Genomic DNA, 12,812 nt, shown 5'->3' on the forward strand with positions numbered 1-12,812 from the left:
ATAAACCCAGTGGACAATATGGATTTAATAATACCGTATATACTCGAGTATAAGCCGACCCGAATATAAGCCGAGGCCCCTAATTTTACCCCCAAAAACTGGGAAAACTTATTGACTCGAGTATAAGACTAGGGTGGGAAATGCAGCAGCTGCTGGTAAATTTCTAAATAAAATTAGATCCTTAAAAAATTATATTAATTGAATATTTATTTACAGTGTGTGTATATAATGAATGCAGTGTGTGTGTATGAGAATGCAGTGTGTGTGTATGAATGCAGTGTGTGTGTATGAATGCAGTGTGTGTGTATGAGAATGCTGTGTATGAGTGCAGTGTGTGTATGAGTGCAGTGTGTGTATGAGTGCAGTGTGTGTATGAGTGCAGTGTGTGTATGAGTGCAGTGTGTGTATGAATGCAGTGTGTGTGTATGAATGCTGTGTGTGTGTATGAATGCTGTGTGTGTATGAATGCTGTGTGTGTATGAATGCTGTGTGTGTGTGTATGAGTGCAGTGTGTGTGTATGAGTGCAGTGTGTGTGTATGAATGCTGTGTGTATGAGTGCAGTGTGTGTGTATGAGAATGCTGTGTGTGAGTGCTGTGTGTGAGTGCAGTGTAAGTGTATGAATGCAGTGTAAGTGTATGAATGCAGTGTAAGTGTATGAATGCAGTGTGTGTATGAATGCAGTGTAAGTGTATGAATGCAGTGTGTGTATGAATGCAGTGTGTGTATGAATGCAGTGTGTGTGTATGAATGCAGTGTGTGTGTATGAGTGCAGTGTGTGTGTATGAATGCTGTGTGTGTATGAATGCTGTGTGTATGAGTGCAGTGTGTGTGTATGAGAATGCTGTGTGTGAGTGCTGTGTGTGAGTGCAGTGTGTGTGTATGAATGCAGTGTGTGTGTGTATGAGTGCAGTGTGTGTGTATGAGTGCAGTGTGTGTGTGTATGAATGCTGTGTGTGTGCATGAATGCTGTGTGTATGAGTGCAGTGTGTGTGTATGAGAATGCTGTGTGTATGAGTGCTGTGTGTGTATGAATGCAGTGTGTGTAGGAATGCAGTGTGTGCATGAATGCAGTGTGTGTGTGTATGAGTGCAGTGTGTGTATGAATGCAGTGTGTGTATGTGTGTGTGTAATGCAGAGTGTGATGCAGAGCCTTGGTGGGGGGTGGGCATTTTTATTTTTTAATTATTATTTTAATATTTTTTTTGTTTCATTACATGTTTTTCTTATTATTATTTTTTTATTTTATTATTATTTTTTATTTTATTATTATTTTTATTTTATTATTATTTTTTTATTTTTTTTAATTATTATTAATATTTATACATTTTTTCGTCCCCCCTCCCTGCTTGCTAGCTGGCCAGGGAGGGGGGCTCTCCTTCCATGGTGGTCCAGTGGATGGGCACTGTGTAGGAGGGGGCTGTGGGGGCTGCAGAGAGATGTTACTTACCTTTCCTGCAGCTCCTGTCAGCTCTCTCCTCCTCCACCGGTCCGTTCAGCACCTCGGTCAGCTCCCAGTGTAAATCTCGCGAGAGCCGCGGCTCTCGCGAGATTTACACTGTGAGCTGACAGAAGAGCTGAACGGACCGGCGGAGGAGGAGAGAGCTGACAGGAGCTGCAGGAAAGGTAAGTAACATCTCTCTGCAGCCCCTCTCCCCCCAGTCTGTATTATGGCAATGCAAATTGCCATAATACAGACTCTGACTCGAGTATAAGCCGAGTTGGGGTTTTTCAGCACAAAAAATGTGCTGAAAAACTCGGCTTATACTCGAGTATATACGGTAGCTCTCAATCACTTTCGACTGTAGTGAGCACTTCTTTCCTAATGTTTCCCACTTTTTAATTGATTTTGTGTTGTGTCCCATCGAGCTCTCCAATATTGATCGACTACACGTACATCAACAGTTTTGATATTGTAGTATCAGATATTTATAAAAGGAATTTCAATAAAAATTGTCGGTAACTAGAAATGTCTCTTCATTTGTTTTGTTAACAGGCGGAAGACAGTAATCACGTACCTGTTGTTGTATCATAACATCTCCTTAACTGACATAATTTATTGTGGATTCGTCTTCGTACTATCCTAAACACGAGACTGATCCATAATCCAATGGATTTCAGATACAATTAAAAGTATAGTCTGTTTACAGTTTTGTCGATTGTGTTTCTTTTTTTTTTTTCATTTGCATAACTCATTGAAAATTTTTCCATCTCATTGTCAGTGCTTAAAATCAGAACAAAAACAAGGTGCCAAGTCATGTACATTTGAAGATTTTACTTGAAACATTGTCATCTTGAAGTATAATACAAAAGGTGTTCTACTGCATTCGGTTATGTCTCCGCCTTCCATTTTCTTTGAACATAATTACAATAATTTAGCAATCATCACATTCACAAAGCTCTATAATAATTGGCGAACACAACAATAGCATAGAATCAATAAGCATTTTTTTGTGGAACGTAAGAAACATTCTAGTGATTTTTCTTTTCCAAAGAAGCAGACTCCCCCTCCCTGTTCTTTGACTAACATTTTGCCAGCTCAAAGTATGGAGCGAGATATTCTGAACAATATATAATTGTTATTAATGGACCAGGAATACGTAAAGAAATATGAAAGAAGAGATAGATTCATTTGTGATTTTATCCAACACATTTCAACAAATGCAGTTTGCCTGACAGTATCAGAGGGTATCTTGTATGATGTAGGAATCAATACAAAGACATGCACAAAGGTATAAAAGGGCTAATCCAAGTTAGAGTCAACTCCTTTTTAATGGATTAGGTAGATAATGCACTTAACTGTATGCATATATGGATTATTGTAAATAAAATGCCAATATTCTAAAGAATATAGGGTAAAGGGAGACTATAGGCATCAACACAACCTTAGTTTAATGAAGCAGTTTTAGTGTGTATATCATGCCACTGCAATCTCACTGCTCAATTATATGCCATTTAAGAGTTAAATAACTTAACTTTTGTTTATCTTTATACATCCCTTGCCACACCTCCCCTGGCTGTGACTCACTTAGTCTGTATTAAAAATAGTTTCATTTTCAATCAGATGTTAACTTGCTTTAGAGGTTTTTATCACCTGCTTAGTAAATTTAACTTTAATCACACATAGTAGGATCCTGCTGTGTCTAGAACATTATTAAAAGAGCAGGAGATAAGAGATTCCAAATGAAACAGACTGTGCAATAAATTATTTTATTTTTTTCCAGGAAGTGTTTAGGAAAACTGTACAGGTCACATGCAGGGAGGTGTGACTAGGGCTGTTTAAACACAATGATGTATCTCCTAAATGGCAGAGAATTGAGCAGTGAGACTACAGGAACATGATCTATGCACTAAAACGGCTTCATTAAGCTAAAGTTGTTGTGGTGCCTCTAGTATCCTAGTATTGTGATATTTGATAATATTACAATACTATGGTCTCCTAGAACAAATGTATATACACCAAACAATAGGAGATATAGCTTCTTTCTGTAAAAGAATTGAAATCAATTATTGTCTCAAACCATTTAGTAGTTTAGCCCTCTTGTGTACTATATTGCATTTACAGGATTTGGAGCAAATAAAGCAGATTCAAGATGTCTCCCCCGATAGCTGTGGGGGGCCTGATAGAAAACAAAATCTCTAATTGGAAACCCGGAAATGAAAGTGCTGAATAAAAACACAAATCCTGGCCTGGTCCTACGCGTTTTGCCCTATATAAGGACTTCCTCAGTGACAATATGTATGTGAGATTGAAGCATGTAAGCCAATCTTGACACTCTCATCTTTTTCATTGAGTGCTGACTAACACTATCATGATTTGTAGGCTGTTATCTCCATATGGTGCGCCATTTTGAGTTTGGATAAAACTATTTCAAGAAAGCATTATGTGTATTTTCTATATCAGACAAATCCCACTTTGCCATAAAAGGAGCCCAAAACTAACAGAGATTTTAGAGTTTAGCAGTATTCCATACTGATCGGCATTTATTCCATATAAGCCATGATGTTATTAATATCTTTCTTACCATATATCATAATATCATGTAGGTTAATAGGGCAAGGTGGTTGGAGTGTCTTGAATGAAATTAAGGAAAAAAACATTTTGGGGGTAGAAAGTTTAAGAGGTGTGTAAGTCAGCTACAGTAGGTAGAGTTGTGGTCTGACAGTTCAGAAAATGAACATTTCGTTTTTCCTACAATATACCTGAATTAAAAACTAGACTTAAAGCAGCATCATAGGGAACTTCCTCGCACTACGTAGGTAACTTTAAGTGAAATATCAAAGATTAATGTCAGTATTACTCCTCTGAATTTTGATTTAATTTATACTGCCGACACTTTGGAGGTATGATATGCATGATATGCATGGCTCATTTAAATAATTATACGCGTTTAGCAAGGGACATGGTATGTAAAGGAAAAGAGGAAGATAATGTCATGGCAATACGCAGAGAATCAGAAAAAACGTAATTATTCAGATGCGTTTTGATCCGTGCAGTTACCTGCCAGTACAATGTATAGATCACATGCACATCCTGAAGTGATGCCAAGTCATATTTGCCATGGCTGGCACAAAGTAACCTCTAAAAATTCTAGAAAATAAATATACAAATATTTGTATTTGTTTACGTATACAGTGAAGGCAAGAAAGACTTGCCACAAGAGGTGCATTTAATATCACCTGACTTCGCTACATTATACAGTCAAAGTGAGTAAACGTAACCCAAGAAAATAAATATTTTCCTATAGGGTATATTCAGTGCTAAATAAAACAAAACATTTATATGAAGGTGATTAGATTATTCTCTTAATATCCCTGTTCATTGCAGAGCAGTTGCCTCGCTCTTGCCTTATTCAGAAATACTTACAAGATAAGTAATTAAGCTTGACATGCTCTTTACATAAAGCAAAGTTCATAATTAAGGTAAGCACCCTTGAAATTGTCAGAAGTATCATTATTTGGGCATTATCCAGAAAATTAGTATTAAGAGGCTGTGATTAAGCACTGTGGTGTAATGTTAATAGTCTCAGAAAATGTTTCTGTGATTTTTACACAGTCATGTTAAATGAAGAAGAAAAAAAATAGCTCAAGGAATTTTAAACATCTATTATATGTTTTATTATATGATAACAATGGAAAACATTTTTGGGAAAAATATTTATTGTATAGCATTCAGAATAATTTATTTTCTGTATAATACGTAAAGCCAATCTCAACACCGTAAAGCTTGTTCACTAACCAGTCAATACTGCGGCGGGTTAGCGAACAAGAAAAAAACTCCTTACAAGAAAAAAAAAACATTATAAAACATTCTAAGTATATTTATAATGTTAAAATGTTAAATGTGGTATGCCTTTAAATATTGTGTATGATTACTACAAATATGTAATCCTTACACTATAGTTCTCTCTAGCCCCCTCCCCCTCCCCCACCTCGTGGCTCCCCTCCCCCAGCTGAGAAAGGGTTAAGAAACCATTTCTGTATTCACCCGATTCCAGTGCTGATGTCACTTGGCGCTGTGTCGGTGCTCCACCTCCCCTGACATCATCTGATGGGGAGAGGGACTAATGTGCATGCAAGAAAGAAATCACAGAAAGAAACACACGCACACTCACTCATAGCTGGATACTTACAGACATAAGTACACAGACACACACACAGGGCCGGTGCTATGATTTTTGACTACACAGGCGAAGATGCATTTTGACGCCCCCCCCCCACCCAAAAAACCCCAATGCATCTTCACCTCTGTGTCTCGTAGCCCCCCTTTTGAATTTTACCCCCATTAGTGTTGCATATCCACTCTCTTACCCCTCTGGTCCCTTTGTGCCTTACACCCCCCTTTAGTGTGTCTCATACAACCCCTCAGCCCATTTCTTCCCCTCTTTTTCTCCCATATAGACATAGACATAGATACAGGCAAAAATACATACATGCACAAATACACAAACATACAGACACACAACCATACAAGCACACAGACATAATTATTCAGGCACACAGTCACAAAGATATACAGACACACAGTCATAAAAGGCCCACAATCAAACAAACACAGTCATACAATTTACACATACAGGTACATTGTCGTACAAACACAGACATACATGCATACAGACACAGGCACACACAAAAATACAGACACAGACATAAAGAAACATAGAGATTGGCATATAGAGAAATATATACACAGTGATACAGAGACATACATACGCAGACAGTCATAAAGAGACATACAGACAAGGCATACAGAGACATACATACACAGACAAACAAAGAACCCGGCACACTGATTCCGTGTAAATGCTCCGGCCATCCACAGTGATAGATGCTCCGTGCCAGGCAGACATCGCTGGATCCACCGGTAAAGTCTTCAAAAGGAATAAACGCAGGCAATACTCCAATAGTAAGGATGGTATATTTATTGATAGGTGAACCACCCCATAGAAAGTGTGACGTTTCAGCTCAGCAGAGCCTTAATCATGCAATAATGCTCTGCTGAGCCAAAACATTGCACTTTCTTTGGGGTGGTTCACCTATCAATAAATATACCATTATTACTATTAGAGTGTTGCCTGCTTTATTCCTTTTGAATACATACACAGATCGTCATACAGAGACATACAGACTGTTTGACGGTCTGTGTATGAACACAGGATGGCTAAAAGATAGATCCCCATCTGTCGTGCAACTTCAACAATGCTTTGAAAGCTGGGGCTCTACCGATTCCCCATGCTTGCAGGATTGTATTTAGCACGTTGCAGTATTTGTGTGTTTGACTGTAAGCATGTGTTTGTATAGAGTATGTTTGTGTGAATGTAGGGGTGAGTTTGTATGTAGTGTTTGCGTGTAGTGTTGGGTTTTTGAATGCAGGTGTGTGTTTATATATAATTTTGGTGTCTGATACAGACGTGTGTTTGTATGTAGTGTTGACATTTGAATGCAGGGGTGTGTTTGTATGTAGTGTTGAAGTTTGCATGCAGGTGGTTATTTGTGTGTAGTGTTGGTGTTTGAATGTTGAGATGTATGCACATATACACATACACTGCCACACACGCACACACTGTGATACACATACACGAAGATACACACACTGACACATATGCAGATACACATATACACAAACTGATACACATTCAGATAGACAGACATACATATACAGATACACACAAACACTGACAGACATACAGATAAACACACACTGACATACAGACACACTGACAGACATACAGATACACACATACACAATGATAGACATACAAATACACAAACAGACACACTGACAGACATACACACACAAAGACACAGTAACAGACAGACATACACAGACACACTGACAGACATGTAGATACACACAGACACACTGACAGACAGATATATACACACACAGACACACTGACAGACATACAAACACAGACACTGACAGACAAACACACACCGACACACTGACAGACAGATATATACACACACAGACACACTGACAGACATACACACACGGACACTGACAGACAGAAACACACACAGACACACTGACAGACAGATATATACACACACAGACACACTGACAGACATACACACACGGACACTGACAGACAGAAACACACAAGACACCGACAGACAGAAACACACACAGACACACTGACAGACAGATATATACACACACAGACACACTGACAGACAGAAACACACACAGACACACTGACAGACATACAGGCACACTGCCAGACATACACACACACACACACAAAGACACACTAACAGACAGACATACACACACACACATGCTAATCAAAAAAGACACTTTTCTAGCCATAGACAGGAGGGTGGCTTACCTGGGGAGTGCTGGCTCAGGTAGTTGGGAGTTGGAGCTAGGCCTGCCCAGCCCCCCTCCTAGCTGCAGTCTTCTTGGGAGGAAGTCCTCACATGCTGACATGAAGGTGGCCGGTGTTCCCTGCGGTAGCACTGCCCATGCTGGGCGCGCTGTGTGCTACAGAGGGAGCAGGGATATGACGTGTTCATATCCCCGCCCCCTCCACACAGTCCGCGGCAGGAAGGAAGGCTGGTCTGTGGGGATGCTGCTGCCGCTCGGCCACGCTACAAGGAGTGACCGGCAGGAGAGGGGAGCTGTGCGCTTCCCTCCTGCCGGTCACCCCGACATTTGCGCCCCCGGGCCGGTGCGCCCTAAGGCGGCCGCCTGTGCCGCCTTATGGACGCGCCGGCCCTGCACACACATATGCACAGGTGAGCACACAGAAACAAAAATACACACAGTAAGACAGACACACACATACAGGCATACACAGGCACAACCAACACAAACAGGCATATACAGATACATACAAACAAACAAGGCTGGACTGGGAATGAAAAGTAGTCCTGGCAATACATTTCTATGCCAGCCTAATTATGCATCTCACCAGCATAGTGTGCAGATATAGAAGTGCAAATATAACTTTAAATTGAAAAATTTTACTCCAACGTGAAAGAAAGCACTCAAAGGGCTTAAAAAAAAAATAGTGTGTATGTAGCAGATGCAGTGTGCATGTGTAGTGGATAATGTGTGTACTGTCTGGGGTGGCGTTAGAGAGAGCTTCTGGAAGCTGAAGATTATGTTTATTGGGCCACCTCTTTATTATATAGGCTGATAGAATGTGACGGCAGGTAAGAACCATTCGGCCCATCTAGTCTGCTCAATTTTCTAAATAGTTTCATTAGTCCCTGGCCTTATCTTATAGCTAGGATAGCCTTATGTCTATTCCAAGCATGCTTAAACTCCTTTACTGTGTTAACCTCTACCACTTCAGCTGGAAGGCTATTCCATGCATCCACTACCCTCTCAGTAAAGTAATACTTCCTGATATTATTTTTAAACTTTTGTCCCTCTAATTTAAGACTATGTCCTCTTGTTGTGGTAGATTTTCTTATTTTTACTTGGGGAAGAGATGGAAGCAGGATGCACTATAAAAAGAAGGCAGGCCAATAGAGACAGTGTTGTGGTCTGGGCAATGTTCTGTTGGTTAACCTTGGGTCCTGGCATTCATGTGGATGTTGTTTGGACACATACCACCTACATAGAGATTGTTGCAGACCACGTACACCCCTCCCTTTATAGCAATGGTGTACCTTGATGGCAGTGGTCTCTATTAGCAAGATAATACAACCTGCCATGCTGCAAATAATGTTCATGAATAGTTTGATGAACATGACAAAGAGTTCAAGATGTTGTCTTGGCCTCCAAATTCCCCAGATCTCAATCAGATTGAACATTTGTGGGATGTGCTTGAAGAACAAATACTATCCATGTAGGCCCCATCTCGCAACTTGCGGGACTTAAAGGATCTGCTGCTAATGTCTTGGGGCCAGATACCATAGGACACATTCAGAGGTCATGTGGAGTCCACACCTTGATGCATCAGCCAAGGTCAAGGATAACAGATTTATGGAAAAACAATAAGCAAGCCAAGTTAGTAACCAACATAACATTCAGAACAATATAATGCATTTTTGGATGTTAGAGATTATAGTGGGGCAATGGTTGAACAGAGGAATGATCTTAATTACTGTATAATTGGTTTTAATTGGTCTGCGCCAAATTTTGAACTAGAACATGCATAACCTGAATTGATGCAGACAACTGTAGCTCCAACTTGAAAAAATTATGACGGACTGACTGGTCATAAAAGATGCAGAGAGTGGAAGCAGTGGCACTTTCAGATTCTTCCTTTATGTTAAATGTATGAAAAGATCTTCAAATTGCGATTGTGCCTTTTTTCTAGTATTATCACTCTTGTTTTTACATTTAGTAGGTATGCGCGTGGGCAAAAAAATTTGGTTTGGTTAGTCACGTCCGAAATTCGAGACTTCGGCAATTCGGGATCGCGGCACTTCGGTTCGGCACTTCTGAAATTCGGGACTTCGGCAATTCGGGACTTCGGCAATTTGGGCCTTCAGCAATTCGGCACTATGGCACTTCAGAGCTTTGGCAATTCCCTAACCCTAACCCCTACCCCTACCCTTACCCCTAACCTTACCCCTAACCCCTTACTCTACCCCTAACCCGTAGATACACATACCCACAAATATACACACATACACTCAGGTACACTCGGACACACAGATACAAACACACAGATACACACACTGACAGATGCACACCGACACACACAGATACACCGATGCACACACTGACAGATATACACAGACACACAAATACACATACACACACTGAGATGCACCGATATAAACACACACACACACACACACACAGATACACATATACTCAGATATACACACATACATTCAGTTACACATTGACACAAAGATACACACAGATACAGACACACTGACAGATATACACAAACACTTCCGTACTCTCTGTCACATAGATACATACATACACACTGACACATGCATGTTGGTAATTTTTTAGCCAACTTCCTGTTTCTTACTTCTCTGCCTTCCCTGTGCTTCTTCCCTCCCATGTGGTTGTTAGCTTAGAGGAAGTGACTGGCATTCACTTCTTTACAGTAGTCCCAGCACGACCAGGCTCCTTTAGGCATAAATCCGTCAGGTGGCCCTAACTTCATGGACCACTCGATGGGTCACCTTTAGTGTGTGGGCCCAGGTGCACCCACACCAGCTGCACCAGAGGTAGTTCCAACGCAATGCAGGGCACATATATATATATATATATATATATATATATATATTTATATAGTGATAATCTCTCTCTCTCTCTCTCTCTCTCTCTCTCTATATATATATATATATATATATATACACATTTAGATTTTGGGACCCGGATCCTGTGTCCCTCAGGACCACTGAGCCCTTGACAACCATCGTGGTTGTCACACCCTGATGGTGGTCCACTGGGACAGTCAACTGCCGCTTGATTCCAGTTAAGGAAATCATTTTATTTTTAATAGTATAGTATAATGTGTCCAGGACGGAGACAGATTTTGATAGGATATTTTGTCAGCTAACACATTTGTCCCTTATAGAACACCACCAAAATTTATTTCCACAAATTCCAAAATTTCTTCAAAATATATTGGTCTAACCTCTAAATCCAGCCCTACGATCATTGGAAAACTCTATCTAAAGAATATAGCACCATATCCTGAAAATATTTCCAATAACTCTATGAGTAGACTCAACCTTCAATATATATTTTAATAAATAATCCCCCGTGTCAAAACAACACGTTTCATATAGACGGACGGTGTTAAAGCCTGTTACTCTCTGCTTTCCAGAGAGACTCTTGCTTTCATATGTAATCAATAAAAAAAAGACCTTAACTAGAGAGAAAAAGACCATGGTCATGTTTGATGCAATGCCTGTGACCGCTCTGTTACCTTTACTTGAAATTTAGGTCAACGTATTAAGTAATATCTCATTTCTTGATAGTAAGAAAACAAAAGGTGCTCTGTCGTAGCCTCAGGTTTTATGCACTTACTGGTTTTTTTTTGTTCTTCTTACCTTTGTGCTCAATAAACAATATTTATTGCTTTAATAAATCTTATTACATGAAATGCCCTTACCACCTGCTCAATACCACAGTTCAAAAATATATTTACAGTGTGATGGACAGATGGTTCACATCCAAAGCAGATTTTCAAGGAACTGAGCGGTTCACATTTATTGAAAATCCCAAATGTAATAAAGCAGTAAGCTGGAGATTTAACCCTTAAGAGCACTTCGAGAAAAAGTATCTGATTTAAACGGCAACAATCTCTGGATGTAGATGGCTGCGCCATGTCTGCACAGAGCAAGGTTGCTTGTTATTGCAAGCACGGATTTAATGCGCAATGAAATAAACAAAATACATTTCTCACACTAATGGTATAATCCATTAGTTAGACTCTGGAATGTACGCTAAGCCCAGATGCACAATTCTAGCTTCTGAAAGTACCCTCTTTCTGTGGTGTGACAGAGGATGCCAGCATTTCATTTGCAAATCAAATCCAAAGTGATAGAATGGAATGCTTGGTCTGAGATCCTTTTTGTAAGAACTGATAAAAACCTGTCCTTGATACTCACCTGTAAATTCCGTATGTTTTCTGTCTGATTGGTCACTGAATCCACATATTGAAGGGGCACCCCAGGTGCTAGCTGGGATGTGTAGGCTAGGTTGCATTTAGTTATTTTAGGCATTTTTTATGACTCTTCTTTAGTTTTTTTTTAATTTTGTGCCTTAAGCCCACCCTTTGGATCCTTCCACCCAATCTGCAGTGTTTTCCTTTCGCTCCAAAAATATCGATCCAAAGAGCTGTATATGATGACAGAACTTGATGAATTCTGTGAGCTGTAATTAACCTGCACAGTATAAAGCTTATGGCTGGACTATGATTCCCAGAAACACATGCAGATTTTTTTTTTTTTTTTTTAAAACCCCACATTTTAGCAGATAAAGTTGAATTGTGCAAACAAAACTGTATATACCATACAGAAATAGGGCGCCACTTATCACAAAAGACAAATGCTGAATATAGTTACCCTCCAGCAGATGGACATGGAACATTTATATGAAAAAAAATAGAAAAAAAGAAAACTTCATAGTGCAAACTTTAATTAAGAAATGGTAAAACATATAGGATCTCACAAACGATGTGGCACAATTGAAGACCTTCAATATGTGCTAAAAAGCTGGTGCCTCAAATAGGCTGAGTCTCCCAGTTAGGCAATCTGTGTAGAGGTCTGTGCAAAACTGCAGAAAGAGATGGACCAAGGTATTCACCACCTGATGCTTCAACTGTCCGGGTAGAAAACTGCTCAACGCGTTTCGTCTATTCCAATGTTCAGACTTCTTCA

Source organism: Pelobates fuscus, chromosome 7, assembly GCF_036172605.1.
Source record: "Pelobates fuscus isolate aPelFus1 chromosome 7, aPelFus1.pri, whole genome shotgun sequence".
NCBI classification, from domain to species: Eukaryota; Metazoa; Chordata; class Amphibia; order Anura; family Pelobatidae; genus Pelobates; species Pelobates fuscus.